This window comes from Pelodiscus sinensis, chromosome 6 (genome assembly GCF_052426305.1).
Source record: "Pelodiscus sinensis isolate ZL-2025 chromosome 6, ASM5242630v1, whole genome shotgun sequence".
Lineage (NCBI taxonomy): Eukaryota > Metazoa > Chordata > Testudines > Trionychidae > Pelodiscus > Pelodiscus sinensis.
Window position 1 is genome coordinate 122,464,308 of NC_143057.1, and position 26,217 is coordinate 122,490,524.

Sequence of the window (26,217 nt, forward strand, 5' to 3'; positions counted from 1 at the left end):
GAAGGGTCGGCCGGGGGAGGAGGCGGAGGCTGGGAGGCGGCCGGAGCCCATCTGCCCGCCGGGCAGGGGCAGACGCTGCCGCCCCGAGGCCCGCGGCGGAGCCGCCAGCTCAGCTGGAAAACTGCAGCCGCGCACGAGGCCCCCGGCTCTCGGGGGGCAGCCCCCGCCCCTGCCGCGTGGCGCACTCGGAGCGCCATTCGGGAGGGGAGACGCTTCACAGCCTGCTTGATCTCGGGCCAGAAGCTTGAGGGCGAGCAGCCAGGCCAAAGGCGGCCCGGTGCTCTCGGGGCGGCAGAGGCCCAGCGCCGAGCTCCCGGACGAGGCCCGGCCAACGAGCGTGCTTGCCGGTGTCCCGGGCCTACTTTGGCCGGCCTTTTCCTCCCCACTTGCGTGCCGTGCCGTGCCGTGCCGTGGCGTGGCGTGGCGTGCGAGCCAGGTCAGGCCGCGAATGAGCTTTCTTTCTTGCTCTCGCAGCGGGATGGAGCGCCCCGGGAGGCCAGCTTGGAAAGGTGCCCGGAGGCGTGGGCCTTTTGCGCTTTGTGCCTCCGGCTGCCTGCTCTTTCCGTCAAAGTCGTGAGGCCTGCCAGGCGCCAACTTGCCCCAGGTCTGGCTTGTTGGTCTAGGGGTATGATTCTCGCTTAGGTTGCGAGAGGTCCCGGGTTCAACTCCCGGACAAGCCCTGGTCCTCTCCTGCTTGAGGCCGTCCCTCGCGCTTCCCTGTGGCTCTCCTCTTTCTTACTTCAGCCCTGCGGATAGGTCACGGGGCCCCCTCTTTGGCGGTTGCAGCGCCCCAACCCATCTTCCCGCTGGGTGCCCCGCTCGCCCATTCACGTTACGCTACTCATGTGCCCGTGTCCTTGTGGTACTCCAAGATGCCGGCGTTGGCTCTGCGCCTCTCCTTCAAGCTCCAGCTCCGGGAGTCAGGCCCAGCCAACAGCGAGCCGGCCTCTGGCGGGAACGGCTACGCAGCGTAGTGGGCCCGTGGAGCAACATCCGCGCAACAACGAAGCACAGGGGAGGCACCCAGCTACCCTGAACGGTCGGTCTTTCCTGCCAAGCTGCCGCCTGGTTGGCGGGCCGAGGCTTCTGCCTCGAAAGGAGGACCGAGTCCTGCACGGACGGGGGGCTTTATCACGCGACAGGGTCCATCTGGCCAATGGCTTTTCCACAGCCACAACAGTGGGCCCCCCTCCACGTGCTGAAGGTCACAGAAGGGGTCTGGCGGGCGCCTCCTCCCTTTGGTCTTCCGACCGGCTCCTTCCCTCAGGACCACGTCTGCTAGGAACTGACGGCTGTAGGGCTGGAAGGCCCGTCCCGGGAGAGGATGCCATCCAGGCGCCGGACTTCAGACGGCCGACGATTCCACCTCTGCTGCAAGCGTGCCCCGAGCACGACGCCATTGTTGCGGGGAACTGATTGCTTTAGCAAGGGGAGCACTCGCCTTCTCTTTCTCTCTCTCTTCCGGACGCCGCCTCACAGCTAGCAGCCGCTTGTTCCTTTCCCGCTGGGAAGCCAAAACCAGGAGGCAGGCCGGGCGTGGCTTGTTGGTCTAGGAGCATGATTCTTGCTTTGGGAGCAAGAGGTCCCGGGTGCGAGTCCCGGACAAGCCCTTGCCACTTCCCGCTGAGCTGTGGCCTTCTTGCCCTTTTTCTCTCGAGCTGCTGCTGGCTGACGGTCTGAATTGAGAGGCGGCTTGAGCAGGGAGCTGGAAGGTGGGCACGGGGGCACGGCAAGCTGGTTGCCGAGGCATGGCTGGAGGAGGCGCGGCGGGAAGTGGTCGGCTGTGGTCCCCCATTGGATTCAATGGGGTGACCTGGTGGCCGGAATTCCTCCCGGCCGCCCGCTGTCCCCCAACGGGGGGGATGGCGCTCTCCGGCACGAGCCCCGGTGGCAGGGCTTAATGGCTCAGCTCTAGTGGAGGCGGTGGGGGGAGGTGCTTTCTAGTGGGCACCTGAAGGCAGGGGAGGGGCCGAAGGGTCGGCCGGGGGAGGAGGCGGAGTTTGGGAGGCGGCCGGAGCCCATCTGCCCGCCGGGCAGGGGCAGACGCTGCCGCCCCGAGGCCCGCGGCGGAGCCGCCAGCTCAGCTGGAAAACTGCAGCCGCGCACGAGGCCCCCGGCTCTCGGGGGACAGCCCCCACCCTCCCCTCCCCGCGTGGCGCACTCGGAGCGCCATTCGGCAGGGGAGACGCTTTACAGCCTGCTTGATCTCGGGCCAGAAGCTTGAGGACGAGCGGCCAGGCCAAAGGCGGCCCGGTGCTCTCGGGGCGGCAGAGGCCCAGCGCCGAGCTCCCGGACGAGGCCGGGCCAACGAGCGTGCTTGCCGGTGTCCCGGGCCTACTTTGGCCGGCCTTTTCCTCCCCACTTGCGTGCCGTGCCGTGCCGTGCCGTGCCGTGGCGTGGCGTGGCGTGGCGTGCGAGCCAGGTCAGGCCGCGAATGAGCTTTCTTTCTTGCTCTCGCAGCGGGATGGACCGCCCCGGGAGGCCAGCTTGGAAAGGTGCCCGGAGGCGTGGGCCTTTTGCGCTTTGTGCCTCCGGCTGCCTGCTCTTTCCGTCAAAGTCGTGAGGCCTGCCAGGCGCCAGCTTGCCCCAGGTCTGGCTTGTTGGTCTAGGGGTATGATTCTCGCTTAGGGTGCGAGAGGTCCCGGGTTCAACTCCCGGACAAGCCCTGGCCCTCTCCTGCTTGGGGCCGTCCTTCGCGCTTGCCTGTGGCTCTCCTCTTTCTTACTTCAGCCCTACGGATAGGTCACGGGGCCCCCTCTTTGGCGGGAGCAGCGCCCCAACCCATCTTCCCGCTGGGTGCCCCGCTCGCCCATTCACGTTACGCTACTCGTGTGCCCGTGTCCTTGTGGTACTCCAAGATGCCGGCGTTGGCTCTGCGCCTCTCCTTCAAGCTCCAGCTCCGGGAGTCAGGCCCAGCCAACAGCGAGCCGGCCTCTGGCGGGAACGGCTACGCAGCGTAGTGGGCCCGTGGAGCAACATCCGCGCAACAACGAAGCACAGGGGAGGCACCCAGCTACCCTGAACGGTCGGTCTTTCCTGCCAAGCTGCCGCCTGGTTGGCGGGCCGAGGCGTCTGCCTCGAAAGGAGGACCGAGTCCTGCACGGACGGGGGGCTTTCTCACGCGACAGGGTCCATCTGGCCCATGGCCTTTCCACAGCCACAACAGTGGGCCCCCCTCCACGTGCTGAAGGTCACAGAAGGGGTCTGGCGGGCGCCTCCTCCCTTTGGTCTTCCGACCGGCTCCTGCCCTCAGGACCACGTCTGCTAGGAACTGACGGCTGTGGAGCTGGAAGGCCCGTCCCGGGAGAGGATGCCATCCAGGCGCCGGACTTCAGACGGCCGACGATTCCACCTCTGCTACAAGCGTGCCCCGAGAACGACGCCATTGTTGCGCGGAACTGATTGCTTTAGCAAGGGGAGCACTCGCCTTCTCTTTCTTTCTCTCTTGCGGACTCCGCCTCACAGCTAGCAGCCGCTTGTTCCTTTCCCGCTGGGAAGCGGGAACCAAGAGGCAGGCCGGGCGTGGCTTGTTGGTCTAGGAGCATGATTCTTGCTTTGGGAGCAAGAGGTCCCGGGTGCGAGTCCCGGACAAGCCCTTGCCCTTCCCGCTCAGCTGCGGCCTTCTTGCCCCTTTTTCTCTCGAGCTGCTGCTGGCTGACGGTCTGAATTGAGAGGCGGCTTGAGCAGGGAGCCGGAAGGTGGGCACGGGGGCACGGCAAGCTGGTTGCCGAGGCATGGCTGGAGGAGGCGCGGCGGGAAGTGGTCGGCTGTGGGCCCCCATTGGATTCAATGGGGTGACCTGGTGGCCGGAATTCCTCCCGGCCGCCCGCTGTCCCCCAACGGGGGGGACGGCGCTCTCCGGCACGAGCCCCGGTGGCAGGGCTTAATGGCTCAGCTCTAGCGGAGGCGGTGGGGGGAGGTGCTTTCTAGTGGGCACCTGCAGGCAGGGGAGGGGCCGAAGGGTCGGCCGGGGGAGGAGGCGGAGTTTGGGAGGCGGCCGGAGCCCATCTGCCCGCCGGGCAGGGGCAGACGCTGCCGCCCCGAGGCCCGCGGCGGAGCCGCCAGCTCAGCTGGAAAACTGCAGCAGCGCACGAGGCCCCCGGCTCTCGGGGGGAAGCCCCCGCCCCCCCCGCGTGGCGCACTCGGAGCGCCATTCGGGAGGGGAGACGCTTCACAGCCTGCTTGATCTCGGGCCAGAAGCTTGAGGGCAAGCAGCCAGGCCAAAGGCGGCCCGGTGCTCTCGGGGCGGCAGAGGCCCAGCGCCGAGCTCCCGGACGAGGCCAGGCCAACGAGCGTGCTTGCCGGTGTCCCGGGCCTACTTTGGCCGGCCTTTTCCTCCCCACTTGCGTGCCGTGCCGTGCCGTGGCGTGCGAGCCAGGTCAGGCCGCGAAGGAGCTTTCTTTCTTGCTCTCGCAGCGGGATGGACCGCCCCGGGAGGCCAGCTTGGAAAGGTGCCCGGAGGCGTGGGCCTTTTGCGCTTTGTGCCTCCGGCTGCCTGCTCTTTCCGCCAAACTCGTGAGGCCTGCCAGGCGCCAGTTTGCCCCGGGTCTGGCTTGTTGGTCTAGGGGTATGATTCTCGCTTAGGGTGCGAGAGGTCCCGGGTTCAACTCCCGGACAAGCCCTGGCTCGTTCCTGCTTGGGGCCGTGCCTCGTGCTTGCCTGTGGTTCTCCTCTTTCTTACTTCAGCCCTGCGGATAGGTCACGGGCCCCCCTCTTTGGCGGGAGCAGCGCCCCAACCCATGTTCCCGCTGGGTGCCCCGCTCGCCCATTCACGTTACGCTACCCGTGTCCTTGTGGTACTCCAAGATGCCGGCGTTGGCTCTGCGCCTCTCCTTCAAGCTCCAGCTCCGGGAGTCAGGCCCAGCCAACAGCGAGCCGGCCACTGGCGGGAACGGCTACGCAGCGTAGTGGGCCCGTGGAGCAACATCCGCGCAACAACGAAGCACAGGGGAGGCACCCAGCTACCCTGAACGGTCGGTCTTTCCTGCCAAGCTGCCGCCTGGTTGGCGGGCCGAGGCTTCTGCCTCGAAAGGAGGACCGAGTCCTGCACGGACAGGGGGCTTTATCACGCGACAGGGTCCATCTGGCCAATGGCTTTTCCACAGCCACAACAGTGGGCCCCCCTCCACGTGCTGAAGGTCACAGAAGGGGTCTGGCGGGCGCCTCCTCCCTTTGGTCTTCCGACCGGCTCCTTCCCTCAGGACCACGTCTGCTAGGAACTGACGGCTGTAGGGCTGGAAGGCCCGTCCCGGGAGAGGATGCCATCCAGGCGCCGGACTTCAGACGGCCGACGATTCCACTTCTGCTACAAGCGTGCCCCGAGCACGACGCCATTGTTGCGGGGAACTGATTGCTTTAGCAAGGGGAGCACTCGCCTTCTCTTTCTTTCTTTCTCTCTTCCGGACTCCGCCTCACAGCTAGCAGCCGCTTGTTCCTTTCCCACTGGGAAGCCAGAACCAGGAGGCAGGCCTGGCGTGGCTTGTTGGTCTAGGAGCATGATTCTTGCTTTGGGAGCAAGAGGTCCCGGGTGCGAGTCCCGGACAAGCCCTTGCCACTTCCCGCTGAGCTGTGGCCTTCTTGCCCTTTTTCTCTCGAGCTGCTGCTGGCTGACGGTCTGAATTGAGAGGCGGCTTGAGCAGGGAGCTGGAAGGTGGGCACGGGGGCACGGCAAGCTGGTTGCCGAGGCATGGCTGGAGGAGGCGCGGCGGGAAGTGGTCGGCTGTGGTCCCCCATTGGATTCAATGGGGTGACCTGGTGGCCGGAATTCCTCCCGGCCGCCCGCTGTCCCCCAACGGGGGGGACGGCGCTCTCCGGCACGAGCCCCGGTGGCAGGGCTTAATGGCTCAGCTCTAGCGGAGGCGGTGGGGGGAGGTGCTTTCTAGTGGGCACCCGAAGGCAGGGGAGGGGCCGAAGGGTCGGCCGGGGGAGGAGGCGGAGGCTGGGAGGCGGCCGGAGCCCATCTGCCCGCCGGGCAGGGGCAGACGCTGCCGCCCCGAGGCCCGCGGCGGAGCCGCCAGCTCAGCTGGAAAACTGCAGCCGCGCACGAGGCCCCCGGCTCTCAGGCGACAGCCCCCGCCCCCCCCCCCCGCGTGGCGCACTCGGAGTGCCGTTCGGGAGGGGAGACGCTTTACAGCCTGCTTGATCTCGGGCCAGAAGCTTGAGGACGAGCGGCCAGGCCAAAGGCGGCCCGGTGCTCTCGGGGCGGCAGAGGCCCAGCGCCGAGCTCCCGGACGAGGCCCGGCCAACGAGCGTGCTTGCCGGTGTCCCGGGCCTACTTTGGCCGGCCTTTTCCTCCCCACTTGCGTGCCGTGCTGTGCCGTGCCGTGGCGTGGCGTGGCGTGCGAGCCAGGTCAGGCCGCGAATGAGCTTTCTTTCTTGCTCTCGCAGCGGGATGGACCGCCCCGGGAGGCCAGCTTGGAAAGGTGCCCGGAGGCGTGGGCCTTTGGCGCTTTGTGCCTCCGGCTGCCTGCTCTTTCCGCCAAATTCGTGAGGCCTGCCAGGAGCCAGCTTGCCCCCAAGTCTGGCTTTTTGGTCTAGGGGTATGATTCTCGCTTAGGGTGCGAGAGGTCCCGGGTTCAACGCCCGGACAAGCCCTGGTCCTCTCCTGCTTGGGGCCGGCCCGCGCGCTCGGCTGTGGCTCTCCTCTTTCTTACTTCAGCCCTGCAGATAGGTCACGGGGCCCCCTCTTTGGCGGGAGCAGCGCCCCAACCCATCTTCCCGCTGGGTGCCCCGCTCGCCCATTCACGTTACGCTACTCGTGTGCCCGTGTCCTTGTGGTACTCCAAGATGCCGGCGTTGGCTCTGCGCCTCTCCTTCAAGCTCCAGCTCCGGGAGTCAGGCCCAGCCAACAGCGAGCCGGCCTCTGGCGGGAACGGCTACGCAGCGTAGTAGGCCCGTGGAGCAACATCCGCGCAACAACGAAGCACAGGGGAGGCACCCAGCTACCCTGAACGGTCGGTCTTTCCTGCCAAGCTGCCGCCTGGTTGGCGGGCCGAGGCGTCTGCCTCGAAAGGAGGACCGAGTCCTGCACGGACGGGGGGCTTTCTCACGCGACAGGGTCCATCTGGCCAATGGCTTTTCCACAGCCACAACAGTGGGCCCCCCTCCACGTGCTGAAGGTCACAGAAGGGGTCTGGCGGGCGCCTCCTCCCTTTGGTCTTCCGACCGGCTCCTGCCCTCAGGACCACGTCTGCTAGGAACTGACGGCTGTAGGGCTGGAAGGTCCGTCCCGGGAGAGGATGTCATCCAGGCGCCGGACTTCAGACGGCCGACGATTCCACCTCTGCTGCAAGCGTGCCCCGAGAACGACGCCATTGTTGCGGGGAACTGATTGCTTTAGCAAGGGGAGCACTCGCCTTCTCTTTCTTTCTCTCTCTCTTCCGGACTCCGCCTCACAGCTAGCAGCCGCTTGTTCCTTTCCCGCTGGGAAGCCAGAACCAGGAGGCAGGCCGGGCGTGGCTTGTTGGTCTAGGAGCATGATTCTTGCTTTGGGAGCAAGAAGTCCCGGGTGCGAGTCCCGGACAAGCCCTTGCCCTTCCCGCTCAGCTGCGGCCTTCTTGCCCCTTTTTCTCTCGAGCTGCTGCTGGCTGTCGGTCTGAATTGAGAGGCGGCTTGAGCAGGGAGCTGGAAGGTGGGCACGGGGGCACGGCAAGCTGGTTGCCGAGGCATGGCTGGAGGAGGCGCGGCGGGAAGTGGTCGGCTGTGGTCCCCCATTGGATTCAATGGGGTGACCTGGTGGCCGGAATTCCTCCCGGCCGCCCGCTGTCCCCCAACGGGGGGGACGGCGCTCTCCGGCACGAGCCCCGGTGGCAGGGCTTAATGGCTCAGCTCTAGCGGAGGCTGTGGGGGGAGGTGCTTTCTAGTGGGCACCCGAAGGCAGGGGAGGGGCCGAAGGGTCGGCCGGGGGAGGAGGCGGAGGCTGGGAGGCGGCCGGAGCCCATCTGCCCGCCGGGCAGGGGCAGACGCTGCCGCCCCGAGGCCCGCGGCGGAGCCGCCAGCTCAGCTGGAAAACTGCAGCCGCGCACGAGGCCCCCGGCTCTCGGGGGACAGCCCCCGCCCCCCCCCCGCGTGGCGCACTCGGAGCGCCGTTCGGGATGGGAGATGCTTTACAGCCTGCTTGATCTCGGGCCAGAAGCTTGAGGACGAGCAGCCAGGCCAAAGGCGGCCCGGTGCTCTCGGGGCGGCAGAGGCCCAGCGCCGAGCTCCCGGACGAGGCCCGGCCAACGAGCGTGCTTGCCGGTGTCCCGGGCCTACTTTGGCCGGCCTTTTCCTCCCCACTTGCGTGCTGTGCCGTGGCGTGGCGTGGCGTGGCGTGCGAGCCAGGTCAGGCCGCGAATGAGCTTTCTTTCTTGCTCTCGCAGCGGGATGGACCGCCCCGGGAGGCCAGCTTGGAAAGGTGCCCGGAGGCGTGGGCCTTTCGCGCTTTGTCCCTCCGGCTGCCTGCTCTTTCCGCCAAATTCGTGAGGCCTGCCAGGAGCCAGCTTGCCCCCAGGTCTGGCTTGTTGGTCTAGGGGTATGATTCTCGCTTAGGGTGCGAGAGGTCCCGGGTTCAACGCCCGGACAAGCCCTGGTCCTCTCCTGCTTGGGGCCGGCCCGCGCGCTCGGCTGTGGCTCTCCTCTTTCTTACTTCAGCCCTGCAGATAGGTCACGGGGCCCCCTCTTTGGCGGTTGCAGCGCCCCAACCCATCTTCCCGCTGGGTGCCCCGCTCGCCCATTCACGTTACGCTACCCGTGTCCTTGTGGTACTCCAAGATGCCGGCGTCGGCTCTGCGCCTCTCCTTCAAGCTCCAGCTCCGGGAGTCAGGCCCAGCCAACAGCGAGCCGGCCTCTGGCGGGAACGGCTACGCAGCGTAGTGGGCCCGTGGAGCAACATCCGCGCAACAACGAAGCACAGGGGAGGCACCCAGCTACCCTGAACGGTCGGTCTTTCCTGCCAAGCTGCCGCCTGGTTGGCGGGCCGAGGCTTCTGCCTCGAAAGGAGGACCGAGTCCTGCACGGACGGGGGGCTTTATCACGCGACAGGGTCCATCTGGCCAATGGCTTTTCCACAGCCACAACAGTGGGCCCCCCTCCACGTGCTGAAGGTCACAGAAGGGGTCTGGCGGGCGCCTCCTCCCTTTGGTCTTCCGACCGGCTCCTTCCCTCAGGACCACGTCTGCTAGGAACTGACGGCTGTAGGGCTGGAAGGCCCGTCCCGGGAGAGGATGCCATCCAGGCGCCGGACTTCAGACGGCCGACGATTCCACCTCTGCTGCAAGCGTGCCCCGAGAACGACGCCATTGTTGCGGGGAACTGATTGCTTTAGCAAGGGGAGCACTCGCCTTCTCTTTCTCTCTCTCTTCCGGACGCCGCCTCACAGCTAGCAGCCGCTTGTTCCTTTCCCGCTGGGAAGCCAAAACCAGGAGGCAGGCCGGGCGTGGCTTGTTGGTCTAGGAGCATGATTCTTGCTTTGGGAGCAAGAGGTCCCGGGTGCGAGTCCCGGACAAGCCCTTGCCACTTCCCGCTGAGCTGTGGCCTTCTTGCCCTTTTTCTCTCGAGCTGCTGCTGGCTGACGGTCTGAATTGAGAGGCGGCTTGAGCAGGGAGCTGGAAGGTGGGCACGGGGGCACGGCAAGCTGGTTGCCGAGGCATGGCTGGAGGAGGCGCGGCGGGAAGTGGTCGGCTGTGGTCCCCCATTGGATTCAATGGGGTGACCTGGTGGCCGGAATTCCTCCCGGCCGCCCGCTGTCCCCCAACGGGGGGGATGGCGCTCTCCGGCACGAGCCCCGGTGGCAGGGCTTAATGGCTCAGCTCTAGCGGAGGCGGTGGGGGGAGGTGCTTTCTAGTGGGCACCTGAAGGCAGGGGAGGGGCCGAAGGGTCGGCCGGGGGAGGAGGCGGAGTTTGGGAGGCGGCCGGAGCCCATCTGCCCGCCGGGCAGGGGCAGACGCTGCCGCCCCGAGGCCCGCGGCGGAGCCGCCAGCTCAGCTGGAAAACTGCAGCCGCGCACGAGGCCCCCGGCTCTCGGGGGACAGCCCCCACCCTCCCCTCCCCGCGTGGCGCACTCGGAGCGCCATTCGGCAGGGGAGACGCTTTACAGCCTGCTTGATCTCGGGCCAGAAGCTTGAGGACGAGCGGCCAGGCCAAAGGCGGCCCGGTGCTCTCGGGGCGGCAGAGGCCCAGCGCCGAGCTCCCGGACGAGGCCGGGCCAACGAGCGTGCTTGCCGGTGTCCCGGGCCTACTTTGGCCGGCCTTTTCCTCCCCACTTGCGTGCCGTGCCGTGCCGTGCCGTGGCGTGGCGTGGCGTGGCGTGCGAGCCAGGTCAGGCCGCGAATGAGCTTTCTTTCTTGCTCTCGCAGCGGGATGGACCGCCCCGGGAGGCCAGCTTGGAAAGGTGCCCGGAGGCGTGGGCCTTTTGCGCTTTGTGCCTCCGGCTGCCTGCTCTTTCCGTCAAAGTCGTGAGGCCTGCCAGGCGCCAGCTTGCCCCAGGTCTGGCTTGTTGGTCTAGGGGTATGATTCTCGCTTAGGGTGCGAGAGGTCCCGGGTTCAACTCCCGGACAAGCCCTGGCCCTCTCCTGCTTGGGGCCGTCCTTCGCGCTTGCCTGTGGCTCTCCTCTTTCTTACTTCAGCCCTGCGGATAGGTCACGGGGCCCCCTCTTTGGCGGGAGCAGCGCCCCAACCCATCTTCCCGCTGGGTGCCCCGCTCGCCCATTCACGTTACGCTACTCGTGTGCCCGTGTCCTTGTGGTACTCCAAGATGCCGGCGTTGGCTCTGCGCCTCTCCTTCAAGCTCCAGCTCCGGGAGTCAGGCCCAGCCAACAGCGAGCCGGCCTCTGGCGGGAACGGCTACGCAGCGTAGTGGGCCCGTGGAGCAACATCCGCGCAACAACGAAGCACAGGGGAGGCACCCAGCTACCCTGAACGGTCGGTCTTTCCTGCCAAGCTGCCGCCTGGTTGGCGGGCCGAGGCGTCTGCCTCCAAAGGAGGACCGAGTCCTGCACGGACGGGGGGCTTTCTCACGCGACAGGCTCCATCTGGCCCATGGCCTTTCCACAGCCACAACAGTGGGCCCCCCTCCACGTGCTGAAGGTCACAGAAGGGGTCTGGCGGGCGCCTCCTCCCTTTGGTCTTCCGACCGGCTCCTGCCCTCAGGACCACGTCTGCTAGGAACTGACGGCTGTGGAGCTGGAAGGCCCGTCCCGGGAGAGGATGCCATCCAGGCGCCGGACTTCAGACGGCCGACGATTCCACCTCTGCTACAAGTGTGCCCCGAGAACGACGCCATTGTTGCGCGGAACTGATTGCTTTAGCAAGGGGAGCACTCGCCTTCTCTTTCTTTCTCTCTTGCGGACTCCGCCTCACAGCTAGCAGCCGCTTGTTCCTTTCCCGCTGGGAAGCGGGAACCAAGAGGCAGGCCGGGCGTGGCTTGTTGGTCTAGGAGCATGATTCTTGCTTTGGGAGCAAGAGGTCCCGGGTGCGAGTCCCGGACAAGCCCTTGCCCTTCCCGCTCAGCTGCGGCCTTCTTGCCCCTTTTTCTCTCGAGCTGCTGCTGGCTGTCGGTCTGAATTGAGAGGCGGCTTGAGCAGGGAGCCGGAAGGTGGGCACGGGGGCACGGCAAGCTGGTTGCCGAGGCATGGCTGGAGGAGGCGCGGCGGGAAGTGGTCGGCTGTGGGCCCCCATTGGATTCAATGGGGTGACCTGGTGGCCGGAATTCCTCCCGGCCGCCCGCTGTCCCCCAACGGGGGGGACGGCGCTCTCCGGCACGAGCCCCGGTGGCAGGGCTTAATGGCTCAGCTCTAGCGGAGGCGGTGGGGGGAGGTGCTTTCTAGTGGGCACCTGCAGGCAGGGGAGGGGCCGAAGGGTCGGCCGGGGGAGGAGGCGGAGTTTGGGAGGCGGCCGGAGCCCATCTGCCCGCCGGGCAGGGGCAGACGCTGCCGCCCCGAGGCCCGCGGCGGAGCCGCCAGCTCAGCTGGAAAACTGCAGCAGCGCACGAGGCCCCCGGCTCTCGGGGGGAAGCCCCCGCCCCCCCGCGTGGCGCACTCGGAGCGCCATTCGGGAGGGGAGACGCTTCACAGCCTGCTTGATCTCGGGCCAGAAGCTTGAGGGCAAGCAGCCAGGCCAAAGGCGGCCCGGTGCTCTCGGGGCGGCAGAGGCCCAGCGCCGAGCTCCCGGACGAGGCCAGGCCAACGAGCGTGCTTGCCGGTGTCCCGGGCCTACTTTGGCCGGCCTTTTCCTCCCCACTTGCGTGCCGTGCCGTGCCGTGGCGTGCGAGCCAGGTCAGGCCGCGAAGGAGCTTTCTTTCTTGCTCTCGCAGCGGGATGGACCGCCCCGGGAGGCCAGCTTGGAAAGGTGCCCGGAGGCGTGGGCCTTTTGCGCTTTGTGCCTCCGGCTGCCTGCTCTTTCCGCCAAACTCGTGAGGCCTGCCAGGCGCCAGTTTGCCCCGGGTCTGGCTTGTTGGTCTAGGGGTATGATTCTCGCTTAGGGTGCGAGAGGTCCCGGGTTCAACTCCCGGACAAGCCCTGGCTCGTTCCTGCTTGGGGCCGTCCCTCGTGCTTGCCTGTGGTTCTCCTCTTTCTTACTTCAGCCCTGCGGATAGGTCACGGGCCCCCCTCTTTGGCGGGAGCAGCGCCCCAACCCATGTTCCCGCTGGGTGCCCCGCTCGCCCATTCACGTTACGCTACCCGTGTCCTTGTGGTACTCCAAGATGCCGGCGTTGGCTCTGCGCCTCTCCTTCAAGCTCCAGCTCCGGGAGTCAGGCCCAGCCAACAGCGAGCCGGCCACTGGCGGGAACGGCTACGCAGCGTAGTGGGCCCATGGAGCAACATCCGCGCAACAACGAAGCACAGGGGAGGCACCCAGCTACCCTGAACGGTCGGTCTTTCCTGCCAAGCTGCCGCCTGGTTGGCGGGCCGAGGCTTCTGCCTCGAAAGGAGGACCGAGTCCTGCACGGACAGGGGGCTTTATCACGCGACAGGGTCCATCTGGCCAATGGCTTTTCCACAGCCACAACAGTGGGCCCCCCTCCACGTGCTGAAGGTCACAGAAGGGGTCTGGCGGGCGCCTCCTCCCTTTGGTCTTCCGACCGGCTCCTTCCCTCAGGACCACGTCTGCTAGGAACTGACGGCTGTAGGGCTGGAAGGCCCGTCCCGGGAGAGGATGCCATCCAGGCGCCGGACTTCAGACGGCCGACGATTCCACCTCTGCTACAAGCGTGCCCCGAGAACGACGCCATTGTTGCGGGGAACTGATTGCTTTAGCAAGGGGAGCACTCGCCTTCTCTTTCTTTCTTTCTCTCTTCCGGACTCCGCCTCACAGCTAGCAGCCGCTTGTTCCTTTCCCGCTGGGAAGCCAGAACCAGGAGGCAGGCCTGGCGTGGCTTGTTGGTCTAGGAGCATGATTCTTGCTTTGGGAGCAAGAGGTCCCGGGTGCGAGTCCCGGACAAGCCCTTGCCACTTCCCGCTGAGCTGTGGCCTTCTTGCCCTTTTTCTCTCGAGCTGCTGCTGGCTGACGGTCTGAATTGAGAGGCGGCTTGAGCAGGGAGCTGGAAGGTGGGCACGGGGGCACGGCAAGCTGGTTGCCGAGGCATGGCTGGAGGAGACGCGGCGGGAAGTGGTCGGCTGTGGTCCCCCTTTGGATTCAATGGGGTGACCTGGTGGCCGGAATTCCTCCCGGCCGCCCGCTGTCCCCCAACGGGGGGGACGGCGCTCTCCGGCACGAGCCCCGGTGGCAGGGCTTAATGGCTCAGCTCTAGCGGAGGCGGTGGGGGGAGGTGCTTTCTAGTGGGCACCTGAAGGCAGGGGAGGGGCCGAAGGGTCGGCCGGGGGAGGAGGCGGAGGCTGGGAGGCGGCCGGAGCCCATCTGCCCGCCGGGCAGGGGCAGACGCTGCCGCCCCGAGGCCCGCGGCGGAGCCGCCAGCTCAGCTGGAAAACTGCAGCCGCGCACGAGGCCCCCGGCTCTCAGGGGACAGCCCCCGCCCCCCCCCCCCCCCCGCGTGGCGCACTCGGAGTGCCGTTCGGGAGGGGAGACGCTTTACAGCCTGCTTGATCTCGGGCCAGAAGCTTGAGGACGAGCGGCCAGGCCAAAGGCGGCCCGGTGCTCTCGGGGCGGCAGAGGCCCAGCGCCGAGCTCCCGGACGAGGCCCGGCCAACGAGCGTGCTTGCCGGTTGTCACATTACCGAATTGGAGGGAAGCAGCCAGATCGCTGCTGCACCCCTAGGTGGGGGTGTTGGCCCCAGAAATCTGTATGAAAGGGAGCCATGTGGGGTATTGAATGGGAGCTTGTTGTTTTCTGATCCTGTGTACACTGTTTATGTGAGTATATAATGTCTCTGTGTGTAGATCTGTAATCTGTGTGGAAACTGAAGATTTCCCTGCATGTGGTTAAGCATTGGGCAGGGCCGAGCCTGTGGAGCCTGTGGACATGCTAATTACCTGTGGGACAATGGTTCTCAATGGGCCAAAGACACACCCAAAGAATGGGGGCTGTCCTGAGAGCAGCCAGCAGGGAACACAGAGAGGCTGAGGACCAGGTGACCTGCTACATACTAGAAGAGGCCAGGAAGGAGTATAAAGAGGCCATGTGGTCGATGCCATTTTGTTCTCAGCTCAGCACTTCATCCCAGAGGCAGCACTGCAGGGATTGAAGAGCCCGGAAGACCTGTGAACCCATCCTGATCGTAGGATGTGCAATAAGGACTTTTAACCAACATCTCTGCTAGAGCCTGCATCGAGGACTGGGAGATTCGGTGCATGTAACGTACTGTACTTTAATAACCTTACTCTCATGCTTTTCTTTCTTGTAATAATAAACCTTTAGATATAGATTCTAAAGGATTGGCCCAGCGTGATTTGTGGGTAAGATCCAGAGGGTAAATTGACCAGGGATCTGTGGCTGGTTTCTTGGAACCGGACAGAACTTGTTCGGGGTAGGTGGGATTGGGTGCTAGGACCCCCCACCTGTGTATAGGCCCGGGGCCATCTGGGGCACGGATATTGCTGGGGTGTCAGAGGGGTTTTGCTCGGGAGGCTTCAGGCAGGCAGCTGAAGCGCTCTGTGAGACTGGTTTGTGGCCTGTGTGGAGAGGTCGCCAGTCGGGGGCTGTAAGGAACCCCGGATTTGAGCAATTCGCCCTGAGCGGACGCCCTAAGCTGTGCCCGGACACGGCCCGGTCTGTCACACCGGTGTCCCGGGCCTACTTTGGCCGGCCTTTTCCTCCCCACTTGCGTGCCGTGCTGTGCCGTGCCGTGGCGTGGCGTGGCGTGCGAGCCAGGTCAGGCCGCGAATGAGCTTTCTTTCTTGCTCTCGCAGCGGGATGGACCGCCCCGGGAGGCCAGCTTGGAAAGGTGCCCGGAGGCGTGGGCCTTTGGCGCTTTGTGCCTCCGGCTGCCTGCTCTTTCCGCCAAATTCGTGAGGCCTGCCAGGAGCCAGCTTGCCCCCAAGTCTGGCTTTTTGGTCTAGGGGTATGATTCTCGCTTAGGGTGCGAGAGGTCCCGGGTTCAACGCCCGGACAAGCCCTGGTCCTCTCCTGCTTGGGGCCGGCCCGCGCGCTCGGCTGTGGCTCTCCTCTTTCTTACTTCAGCCCTGCAGATAGGTCACGGGGCCCCCTCTTTGGCGGGAGCAGCGCCCCAACCCATCTTCCCGCTGGGTGCCCCGCTCGCCCATTCACGTTACGCTACTCGTGTGCCCGTGTCCTTGTGGTACTCCAAGATGCCGGCGTTGGCTCTGCGCCTCTCCTTCAAGCTCCAGCTCCGGGAGTCAGGCCCAGCCAACAGCGAGCCGGCCTCTGGCGGGAACGGCTACGCAGCGTAGTAGGCCCGTGGAGCAACATCCGCGCAACAACGAAGCACAGGGGAGGCACCCAGCTACCCTGAACGGTCGGTCTTTCCTGCCAAGCTGCCGCCTGGTTGGCGGGCCGAGGCGTCTGCCTCGAAAGGAGGACCGAGTCCTGCACGGACGGGGGGCTTTCTCACGCGACAGGGTCCATCTGGCCAATGGCTTTTCCACAGCCACAACAGTGGGCCCCCCTCCACGTGCTGAAGGTCACAGAAGGGGTCTGGCGGGCGCCTCCTCCCTTTGGTCTTCCGACCGGCTCCTGCCCTCAGGACCACGTCTGCTAGGAACTGACGGCTGTAGGGCTGGAAGGTCCGTCCCGGGAGAGGATGTCATCCAGGCGCCGGACTTCAGACGGCCGACGATTCCACCTCTGCTGCAAGCGTGCCCCGAGAACGACGCCATTGTTGCGGGGAACTGATTGCTTTAGCAAGGGGAGCACTCGCCTTCTCTTTCTTTCTCTCTCTCTTCCGGACTCCGCCTCACAGCTAGCAGCCGCTTGTTCCTTTCCCGCTGGGAAGCCAGAACCAGGAGGCAGGCCGGGCGTGGCTTGTTGGTCTAGGAGCATGATTCTTGCTTTGGGAGCAAGAGGTCCCGGGTGCGAGTCCCGGACAAGCCCTTGCCACTTCCCGCTGAGCTGTGGCCTTCTTGCCCTTTTTCTCTCGAGCTGCTGCTGGCTGACGGTCTGAATTGAGAGGCGTCTTGAGCAGGGAGCTGGAAGGTGGGCACGGGGGCACGGCAAGCTGGTTGCCGAGGCATGGCTGGAGGAGGCGCGGCGGGAAGTGGTCGGCTGTGGTCCCCCATTGGATTCAATGGGGTGACCTGGTGGCCGGAATTCCTCCCGGCCGCCCGCTGTCCCCCAACGGGGGGGACGGTGCTCTCCGGCACGAGCCCCGGTGGCAGGGCTTAATGGCTCAGCTCTAGCGGAGGCGGTGGGGGGAGGTGCTTTCTAGTGGGCACCTGAAGGCAGGGGAGGGGCCGAAGGGTCGGCCGGGGGAGGAGGCGGAGGCTGGGAGGCGGCCGGAGCCCATCTGCCCGCCGGGCAGGGGCAGACGCTGCCGCCCCGAGGCCCGCGGCGGAGCCGCCAGCTCAGCTGGAAAACTGCAGCCGCGCACGAGGCCCCCGGCTCTCGGGGGACAGCCCCCGCCCCCCCCCCCCGGGCGTGGCGCACTCGGAGCGCCGTTCGGGATGGGAGACGCTTTACAGCCTGCTTGATCTCGGGCCAGAAGCTTGAGGACGAGCAGCCAGGCCAAAGGCGGCCCGGTGCTCTCGGGGCGGCAGAGGCCCAGCGCCGAGCTCCCGGACGAGGCCCGGCCAACGAGCGTGCTTGCCGGTGTCCCGGGCCTACTTTGGCCGGCCTTTACCTCCCCACTTGCGTGCTGTGCTGTGCCGTGCCGCGGCGTGGCGTGCGAGCCAGGTCAGGCCGCGAATGAGCTTTCTTTCTTGCTCTCGCAGCGGGATGGACCGCCCCGGGAGGCCAGCTTGGAAAGGTGCCCGGAGGCGTGGGCCTTTTGCGCTTTGTGCCTCCGGCTGCCTGCTCTTTCCGCCAAATTCGTGAGGCTGCCAGGAGCCAGCTTGCCCCCAGGTCTGGCTTGTTGGTCTAGGGGTATGATTCTCGCTTAGGGTGCGAGAGGTCCCGGGTTCAACTCCCGGACAAGCCCTGGTCCTCTCCTGCTTGGGGCCGGCCCGTGCGCTCGGCTGTGGCTCTCCTCTTTCTTACTTCAGCCCTGCGGATAGGTCACGGGGCCCCCTCTTTGGCGGGAGCAGCGCCCCAACCCATCTTCCCGCTGGGTGCCCCGCTCGCCCATTCACGTTACGCTACTCGTGTGCCCGTGTCCTTGTGGTACTCCAAGATGCCGGCGTTGGCTCTGCGCCTCTCCTTCAAGCTCCAGCTCCGGGAGTCAGGCCCAGCCAACAGCGAGCCGGCCTCTGGCGGGAACGGCTACGCAGCGTAGTGGGCCCGTGGAGCAACATCCGCGCAACAACGAAGCACAGGGGAGGCACCCAGCTACCCTGAACGCTCGGTCTTTCCTGCCAAGCTGCCGCCTGGTTGGCGGGCCGAGGCGTCCGCCTCGAAAGGAGGACCGAGTCCTGCACGGACGGGGGGCTTTCTCACGCGACAGGGTCCATCTGGCCAATGGCTTTTCCACAGCCACAACAGTGGGCCCCCCTCCACGTGCTGAAGGTCACAGAAGGGGTCTGGCGGGCGCCTCCTCCCTTTGGTCTTCCGACCGGCTCCTGCCCTCAGGACCACGTCTGCTAGGAACTGACGGCTGTAGGGCTGGAAGGCCCGTCCCGGGAGAGGATGTCATCCAGGCGCCGGACTTCAGACGGCCGACGACTCCACCTCTGCTGCAAGCGTGCCCCGAGCACGACGCCATTGTTGCGGGGAACTGATTGCTTTAGCAAGGGGAACACTCGCCTTCTCTTTCTCGCTCTCTTCCAGACGCCGCCTCACAGCTAGCAGCCTCTTGTTCCTTTCCCGCTGGGAAGCCAGAGCCAGGAGGCAGGCCGGGCGTGGCTTGTTGGTCTAGGAGCATGATTCTTGCTTTGGGAGCAAGAGGTCCCGGGTGCGAGTCCCGGACAAGCCCTTGCCACTTCCCGCTGAGCTGTGGCCTTCTTGCCCTTTTTCTCTCGAGCTGCTGCTGGCTGACGGTCTGAATTGAGAGGCGTCTTGAGCAGGGAGCTGGAAGGTGGGCACGGGGGCACGGCAAGCTGGTTGCCGAGGCATGGCTGGAGGAGGCGCGGCGGGAAGTGGTCGGCTGTGGTCCCCCATTGGATTCAATGGGGTGACCTGGTGGCCGGAATTCCTCCCGGCCGCCCGCTGTCCCCCAACGGGGGGGACGGCGCTCTCCGGCACGAGCCCCGGTGGCAGGGCTTAATGGCTCAGCTCTAGCGGAGGCGGTGGGGGGAGGTGCTTTCTAGTGGGCACCTGAAGGCAGGGGAGGGGCCGAAGGGTCGGCCGGGGGAGGAGGCGGAGGCTGGGAGGCGGCCGGAGCCCATCTGCCCGCCGGGCAGGGGCAGACGCTGCCGCCCCGAGGCCCGCGGCGGAGCCGCCAGCTCAGCTGGAAAACTGCAGCCGCGCACGAGGCCCCCGGCTCTCGGGGGACAGCCCCCGCCCCCCCCCCCGGGCGTGGCGCACTCGGAGCGCCGTTCGGGATGGGAGACGCTTTACAGCCTGCTTGATCTCGGGCCAGAAGCTTGAGGACGAGCAGCCAGGCCAAAGGCGGCCCGGTGCTCTCGGGGCGGCAGAGGCCCAGCGCCGAGCTCCCGGACGAGGCCCGGCCAACGAGCGTGCTTGCCGGTGTCCCGGGCCTACTTTGGCCGGCCTTTACCTCCCCACTTGCGTGCTGTGCTGTGCCGTGCCGCGGCGTGGCGTGCGAGCCAGGTCAGGCCGCGAATGAGCTTTCTTTCTTGCTCTCGCAGCGGGATGGACCGCCCCGGGAGGCCAGCTTGGAAAGGTGCCCGGAGGCGTGGGCCTTTTGCGCTTTGTGCCTCCGGCTGCCTGCTCTTTCCGCCAAATTCGTGAGGTTGCCAGGAGCCAGCTTGCCCCCAGGTCTGGCTTGTTGGTCTAGGGGTATGATTCTCGCTTAGGGTGCGAGAGGTCCCGGGTTCAACTCCCGGACAAGCCCTGGTCCTCTCCTGCTTGGGGCCGGCCCGTGCGCTCGGCTGTGGCTCTCCTCTTTCTTACTTCAGCCCTGCGGATAGGTCACGGGGCCCCCTCTTTGGCGGGAGCAGCGCCCCAACCCATCTTCCCGCTGGGTGCCCCGCTCGCCCATTCACGTTACGCTACTCGTGTGCCCGTGTCCTTGTGGTACTCCAAGATGCCGGCGTTGGCTCTGCGCCTCTCCTTCAAGCTCCAGCTCCGGGAGTCAGGCCCAGCCAACAGCGAGCCGGCCTCTGGCGGGAACGGCTACGCAGCGTAGTGGGCCCGTGGAGCAACATCCGCGCAACAACGAAGCACAGGGGAGGCACCCAGCTACCCTGAACGCTCGGTCTTTCCTGCCAAGCTGCCGCCTGGTTGGCGGGCCGAGGCGTCCGCCTCGAAAGGAGGACCGAGTCCTGCACGGACGGGGGGCTTTCTCACGCGACAGGGTCCATCTGGCCAATGGCTTTTCCACAGCCACAACAGTGGGCCCCCCTCCATGTGCTGAAGGTCACAGAAGGGGTCTGGCGGGCGCCTCCTCCCTTTGGTCTTCCCACCGGCTCCTGCCCTCAGGACCACGTCTGCTAGGAACTGACGGCTGTAGGGCTGGAAGGCCCGTCCCGGGAGAGGATGTCATCCAGGCGCCGGACTTCAGACGGCCGACGACTCCACCTCTGCTGCAAGCGTGCCCCGAGCACGACGCCATTGTTGCGGGGAACTGATTGCTTTAGCAAGGGGAACACTCGCCTTCTCTTTCTCGCTCTCTTCCAGACGCCGCCTCACAGCTAGCAGCCTCTTGTTCCTTTCCCGCTGGGAAGCCAGAGCCAGGAGGCAGGCCGGGCGTGGCTTGTTGGTCTAGGAGCATGATTCTTGCTTTGGGAGCAAGAGGTCCCGGGTGCGAGTCCCGGACAAGCCCTTGCCACTTCCCGCTGAGCTGTGGCCTTCTTGCCCTTTTTCTCTCGAGCTGCTGCTGGCTGACGGTCTGAATTGAGAGGCGTCTTGAGCAGGGAGCTGGAAGGTGGGCACGGGGGCACGGCAAGCTGGTTGCCGAGGCATGGCTGGAGGAGGCGCGGCGGGAAGTGGTCGGCTGTGGTCCCCCATTGGATTCAATGGGGTGACCTGGTGGCCGGAATTCCTCCCGGCCGCCCGCTGTCCCCCAACGGGGGGGACGGCGCTCTCCGGCACGAGCCCCGGTGGCAGGGCTTAATGGCTCAGCTCTAGCGGAGGCGGTGGGGGGAGGTGCTTTCTAGTGGGCACCTGAAGGCAGGGGAGGGGCCGAAGGGTCGGCCGGGGGAGGAGGCGGAGGCTGGGAGGCGGCCGGAGCCCATCTGCCCGCCGGGCAGGGGCAGACGCTGCCGCCCCGAGGCCCGCGGCGGAGCCGCCAGCTCAGCTGGAAAACTGCAGCCGCGCACGAGGCCCCCGGCTCTCGGGGGACAGCCCCCGCCCCCCCGGGCGTGGCGCACTCGGAGCGCCGTTCGGGATGGGAGACGCTTTACAGCCTGCTTGATCTCGGGCCAGAAGCTTGAGGACGAGCAGCCAGGCCAAAGGCGGCCCGGTGCTCTCGGGGCGGCAGAGGCCCAGCGCCGAGCTCCCGGACGAGGCCCGGCCAACGAGCGTGCTTGCCGGTGTCCCGGGCCTACTTTGGCCGGCCTTTTCCTCCCCACTTGCGTGCTGTGCTGTGCCGTGCCGCGGCGTGGCGTGCGAGCCAGGTCAGGCCGCGAATGAGCTTTCTTTCTTGCTCTCGCAGCGGGATGGACCGCCCCGGGAGGCCAGCTTGGAAAGGTGCCCGGAGGCGTGGGCCTTTTGCGCTTTGTGCCTCCGGCTGCCTGCTCTTTCCGCCAAATTCGTGAGGTTGCCAGGAGCCAGCTTGCCCCCAGGTCTGGCTTGTTGGTCTAGGGGTATGATTCTCGCTTAGGGTGCGAGAGGTCCCGGGTTCGACTCCCGGACAAGCCCTGGTCTTCTCCTGCTTGGGGCCGGCCCGTGCGCTCGGCTGTGGCTCTCCTCTTTCTTACTTCAGCCCTGCGGATAGGTCACGGGGCCCCCTCTTTGGCGGGAGCAGCGCCCCAACCCATCTTCCCGCTGGGTGCCCCGCTCGCCCATTCACGTTACGCTACTCGTGTGCCCGTGTCCTTGTGGTACTCCAAGATGCCGGCGTTGGCTCTGCGCCTCTCCTTCAAGCTCCAGCTCCGGGAGTCAGGCCCAGCCAACAGCGAGCCGGCCTCTGGCGGGAACGGCTACGCAGCGTAGTGGGCCCGTGGAGCAACATCCGCGCAACAACGAAGCACAGGGGAGGCACCCAGCTACCCTGAACGCTCGGTCTTTCCTGCCAAGCTGCCGCCTGGTTGGCGGGCCGAGGCGTCTGCCTCGAAAGGAGGACCGAGTCCTGCACGGACGGGGGGCTTTCTCACGCGACAGGGTCCATCTGGCCAATGGCTTTTCCACAGCCACAACAGTGGGCCCCCCTCCACGTGCTGAAGGTCACAGAAGGGGTCTGGCGGGCGCCTCCTCCCTTTGGTCTTCCGACCGGCTCCTTCCCTCAGGACCACGTCTGCTAGGAACTGACGGCTGTGGAGCTGGAAGGCCCGTCCCGGGAGAGGATGCCATCCAGGCGCCGGACTTCAGACGGCCGACGATTCCACCTCTGCTGCAAGCGTGCCCCGAGCACGACGCCATTGTTGCGCGGAACTGATTGCTTTAGCAAGGGGAGCACTCGCCTTCTCTTTCTTTCTCTCTCTCTTCCGGACTCCGCCTCACAGCTAGCAGCCGCTTGTTCCTTTCCCGCTGGGAAGCCAGAACCAGGAGGCAGGCCGGGCGTGGCTTGTTGGTCTAGGAGCATGATTCTTGCTTTGGGAGCAAGAGGTCCCGGGTGCGAGTCCCGGACAAGCCCTTCCCGCTGAGCTGTGGCCTTCTTGCCCTTTTTCTCTCGAGCTGCTGCTGGCTGACGGTCTGAATTGAGAGGCGTCTTGAGCAGGAAGGTGGGCACGGGGGCACGGCAAACTGGTTGCCGAGGCATGGCTGGAGGAGGCGCGGCGGGAAGTGGTCGGCTGTGGTCCCCCATTGGATTCAATGGGGTGACCTGGTGGCCGGAATTCCTCCCGGCCGCCCGCTGTCCCCCAACGGGGGGGACGGCGCTCTCCGGCACGAGCCCCGGTGGCAGGGCTTAATGGCTCAGCTCTAGCGGAGGCGGTGGGGGGAGGTGCTTTCTAGTGGGCACCCGAAGGCAGGGGAGGGGCCGAAGGGTCGGCCGGGGGAGGAGGCGGAGGCTGGGAGGCGGCCGGAGCCCATCTGCCCGCCGGGCAGGGGCAGACGCTGCCGCCCCGAGGCCCGCGGCGGAGCCGCCAGCTCAGCTGGAAAACTGCAGCCGCGCACGAGGCCCCCGGCTCTCGGGGGACAGCCCCCGGCCCCCCCCCCCCCCCGCGTGGCGCACTCGGAGCGCCGTTCGGGATGGGAGACGCTTTACAGCCTGCTTGATCTCGGGCCAGAAGCTTGAGGACGAGCAGCCAGGCCAAAGGCGGCCCGGTGCTCTCGGGGCGGCAGAGGCCCAGCGCCGAGCTCCCGGACGAGGCCCGGCCAACGAGCGTGCTTGCCGGTGTCCCGGGCCTACTTTGGCCGGCCTTTTCCTCCCCACTTGTGTGCTGTGCTGTGCCGTGCCGCGGCGTGGCGTGCGAGCCAGGTCAGGCCGCGAATGAGCTTTCTTTCTTGCTCTCGCAGCGGGATGGACCGCCCCGGGAGGCCAGCTTGGAAAGGTGCCCGGAGGCGTGGGCCTTTTGCGCTTTGTGCCTCCGGCTGCCTGCTCTTTCCGCCAAATTCGTGAGGCTGCCAGGAGCCAGCTTGCCCCCAGGTCTGGCTTGTTGGTCTAGGGGTATGATTCTCGCTTAGGGTGCGAGAGGTCCCGGGTTCGACTCCCGGACAAGCCCTGGTCCTCTCCTGCTTGGGGCCGGCCCGTGTGCTCGGCTGTGGCTCTCCTCTTTCTTACTTCAGCCCTGCGGATAGGTCACGGGGCCCCCTCTTTGGCGGGAGCAGCGCCCCAACCCATCTTCCCGCTGGGTGCCCCGCTCGCCCATTCACGTTACGCTACTCGTGTGCCCGTGTCCTTGTGGTACTCCAAGATGGCGGCGTTGGCTCTGCGCCTCTCCTTCAAGCTCCAGCTGCGGGAGTCAGGCCCAGCCAACAGCGAGCCGGCCTCTGGCGGGAACGGCTACGCAGCGTAGTGGGCCCGTGGAGCAACATCTGCGCAACAACGAAGCACAGGGGAGGCACCCAGCTACCCTGAACGGTCGGTCTTTCCTGCCAAGCTGCCGCCTGGTTGGCGGGCCGAGGCGTCTGCCTCGAAAGGAGGACCGAGTCCTGCACGGACGGGGGGCTTTCTCACGCGACAGGGTCCATCTGGCCAATGGCTTTTCCACAGCCACAACAGTGGGCCCCCCTCCACGTGCTGAAGGTCACAGAAGGGGTCTGGCGGGCGCCTCCTCCCTTTGGTCTTCCGACCGGCTCCTGCCCTCAGGACCACGTCTGCTAGGAACTGACGGCTGTAGGGCTGGAAGGCCCGTCCCGGGAGAGGATGTCATCCAGGCGCCGGACTTCAGACGGCCGACGATTCCACCTCTGCTGCAAGCGTGCCCCGAGCACGACGCCATTGTTGCGGGGAACTGATTGCTTTAGCAAGGGGAGCACGCGCCTTCTCTTTCTTTCTTTCTCTCTCTCTTCCGGACTCCGCCTCACAGCTAGCAGCCGCTTGTTCCTTTCCCGCTGGGAAGCCAGAACCAGGAGGCAGGCCGGGCGTGGCTTGTTGGTCTAGGAGCATGATTCTTGCTTTGGGAGCAAGAGGTCCCGGGTGCGAGTCCCGGACAAGCCCTTGCCGCTTCCCGCTGAGCTGTGGCCTTCTTGCCCTTTTTCTCTCGAGCTGCTGCTGGCTGACGGTCTGAATTGAGAGGCGTCTTGAGCAGGGAGCTGGAAGGTGGGCACGGGGGCACGGCAAGCTGGTTGCCGAGGCATGGCTGGAGGAGGCGCGGCGGGAAGTGGTCGGCTGTGGTCCCCCATTGGATTCAATGGGGTGACCTGGTGGCCGGAATTCCTCCCGGCCGCCCGCTGTCCCCCAACGGGGGGGACGGCGCTCTCCGGCACGAGCCCCGGTGGCAGGGCTTAATGGCTCAGCTCTAGCGGAGGCGGTGGGGGGAGGTGCTTTCTAGTGGGCACCTGAAGGCAGGGGAGGGGCCGAAGGGTCGGCCGGGGGAGGAGGCGGAGGCTGGGAGGCGGCCGGAGCCCATCTGCCCGCCGGGCAGGGGCAGACGCTGCCGCCCCGAGGCCCGCGGTGGAGCCGCCAGCTCAGCTGGAAAACTGCAGCCGCGCACGAGGCCCCCGGCTCTCGGGGGACAGCCCCCGCCCCCCCCCCCGGGCGTGGCGCACTCGGAGCGCCGTTCGGGATGGGAGACGCTTTACAGCCTGCTTGATCTCGGGCCAGAAGCTTGAGGACGAGCAGCCAGGCCAAAGGCGGCCCGGTGCTCTCGGGGCGGCAGAGGCCCAGCGCCGAGCTCCCGGACGAGGCCCGGCCAACGAGCGTGCTTGCCGGTGTCCCGGGCCTACTTTGGCCGGCCTTTACCTCCCCACTTGCGTGCTGTGCTGTGCCGTGCCGCGGCGTGGCGTGCGAGCCAGGTCAGGCCGCGAATGAGCTTTCTTTCTTGCTCTCGCAGCGGGATGGACCGCCCCGGGAGGCCAGCTTGGAAAGGTGCCCGGAGGCGTGGGCCTTTTGCGCTTTGTGCCTCCGGCTGCCTGCTCTTTCCGCCAAATTCGTGAGGCTGCCAGGAGCCAGCTTGCCCCCAGGTCTGGCTTGTTGGTCTAGGGGTATGATTCTCGCTTAGGGTGCGAGAGGTCCCGGGTTCAACTCCCGGACAAGCCTTGGTCCTCTCCTGCTTGGGGCCGGCCCGTGCGCTCGGCTGTGGCTCTCCTCTTTCTTACTTCAGCCCTGCGGATAGGTCACGGGGCCCCCTCTTTGGCGGGAGCAGCGCCCCAACCCATCTTCCCGCTGGGTGCCCCGCTCGCCCATTCACGTTACGCTACTCGTGTGCCCGTGTCCTTGTGGTACTCCAAGATGCCGGCGTTGGCTCTGCGCCTCTCCTTCAAGCTCCAGCTCCGGGAGTCAGGCCCAGCCAACAGCGAGCCGGCCTCTGGCGGGAACGGCTACGCAGCGTAGTGGGCCCGTGGAGCAACATCCGCGCAACAACGAAGCACAGGGGAGGCACCCAGCTACCCTGAACGCTCGGTCTTTCCTGCCAAGCTGCCGCCTGGTTGGCGGGCCGAGGCGTCCGCCTCGAAAGGAGGACCGAGTCCTGCACGGACGGGGGGCTTTCTCACGCGACAGGGTCCATCTGGCCAATGGCTTTTCCACAGCCACAACAGTGGGCCCCCCTCCACGTGCTGAAGGTCACAGAAGGGGTCTGGCGGGCGCCTCCTCCCTTTGGTCTTCCGACCGGCTCCTGCCCTCAGGACCACGTCTGCTAGGAACTGACGGCTGTAGGGCTGGAAGGCCCGTCCCGGGAGAGGATGTCATCCAGGCGCCGGACTTCAGACGGCCGACGACTCCACCTCTGCTGCAAGCGTGCCCCGAGCACGACGCCATTGTTGCGGGGAACTGATTGCTTTAGCAAGGGGAGCACTCGCCTTCTCTTTCTTTCTCTCTCTCTTCCGGACTCCGCCTCACAGCTAGCAGCCGCTTGTTCCTTTCCCGCTGGGAAGCCAGAACCAGGAGGCAGGCCGGGCGTGGCTTGTTG

At 66.5% G+C, this 26,217-nt stretch overlaps 11 non-coding genes across 11 annotated transcripts; all 11 read left to right on the forward strand.

Moving 5' to 3' along the window:
• The first annotated feature begins 608 nt into the window (after nucleotides 1-608).
• TRNAP-AGG (transfer RNA proline (anticodon AGG)) lies at nucleotides 609-680 on the forward strand. The gene has a single exon. It is a non-coding gene; the product is annotated as a tRNA-Pro (tRNA).
• A 1,914-nt stretch (nucleotides 681-2,594) lies between these two features.
• On the forward strand, nucleotides 2,595-2,666 carry TRNAP-AGG (transfer RNA proline (anticodon AGG)). Its single transcript has one exon. It is a non-coding gene; the product is annotated as a tRNA-Pro (tRNA).
• Nucleotides 2,667-4,550: 1,884 nt separating this feature from the next.
• On the forward strand, nucleotides 4,551-4,622 carry TRNAP-AGG (transfer RNA proline (anticodon AGG)). Its single transcript has one exon. It is a non-coding gene; the product is annotated as a tRNA-Pro (tRNA).
• A 3,873-nt stretch (nucleotides 4,623-8,495) lies between these two features.
• On the forward strand, nucleotides 8,496-8,567 carry TRNAP-AGG (transfer RNA proline (anticodon AGG)). The gene has a single exon. It is a non-coding gene; the product is annotated as a tRNA-Pro (tRNA).
• Nucleotides 8,568-10,468: 1,901 nt separating this feature from the next.
• TRNAP-AGG (transfer RNA proline (anticodon AGG)) lies at nucleotides 10,469-10,540 on the forward strand. The gene has a single exon. It is a non-coding gene; the product is annotated as a tRNA-Pro (tRNA).
• Nucleotides 10,541-12,423: 1,883 nt separating this feature from the next.
• TRNAP-AGG (transfer RNA proline (anticodon AGG)) lies at nucleotides 12,424-12,495 on the forward strand. The gene has a single exon. It is a non-coding gene; the product is annotated as a tRNA-Pro (tRNA).
• Nucleotides 12,496-17,393: 4,898 nt separating this feature from the next.
• TRNAP-AGG (transfer RNA proline (anticodon AGG)) lies at nucleotides 17,394-17,465 on the forward strand. The gene has a single exon. It is a non-coding gene; the product is annotated as a tRNA-Pro (tRNA).
• A 1,899-nt stretch (nucleotides 17,466-19,364) lies between these two features.
• On the forward strand, nucleotides 19,365-19,436 carry TRNAP-AGG (transfer RNA proline (anticodon AGG)). Its single transcript has one exon. It is a non-coding gene; the product is annotated as a tRNA-Pro (tRNA).
• Nucleotides 19,437-21,331: 1,895 nt separating this feature from the next.
• Nucleotides 21,332-21,403, forward strand: TRNAP-AGG (transfer RNA proline (anticodon AGG)). The gene has a single exon. It is a non-coding gene; the product is annotated as a tRNA-Pro (tRNA).
• Nucleotides 21,404-23,295: 1,892 nt separating this feature from the next.
• On the forward strand, nucleotides 23,296-23,367 carry TRNAP-AGG (transfer RNA proline (anticodon AGG)). The gene has a single exon. It is a non-coding gene; the product is annotated as a tRNA-Pro (tRNA).
• A 1,907-nt stretch (nucleotides 23,368-25,274) lies between these two features.
• Nucleotides 25,275-25,346, forward strand: TRNAP-AGG (transfer RNA proline (anticodon AGG)). Its single transcript has one exon. It is a non-coding gene; the product is annotated as a tRNA-Pro (tRNA).
• The last annotated feature ends 871 nt before the right edge of the window (nucleotides 25,347-26,217 follow it).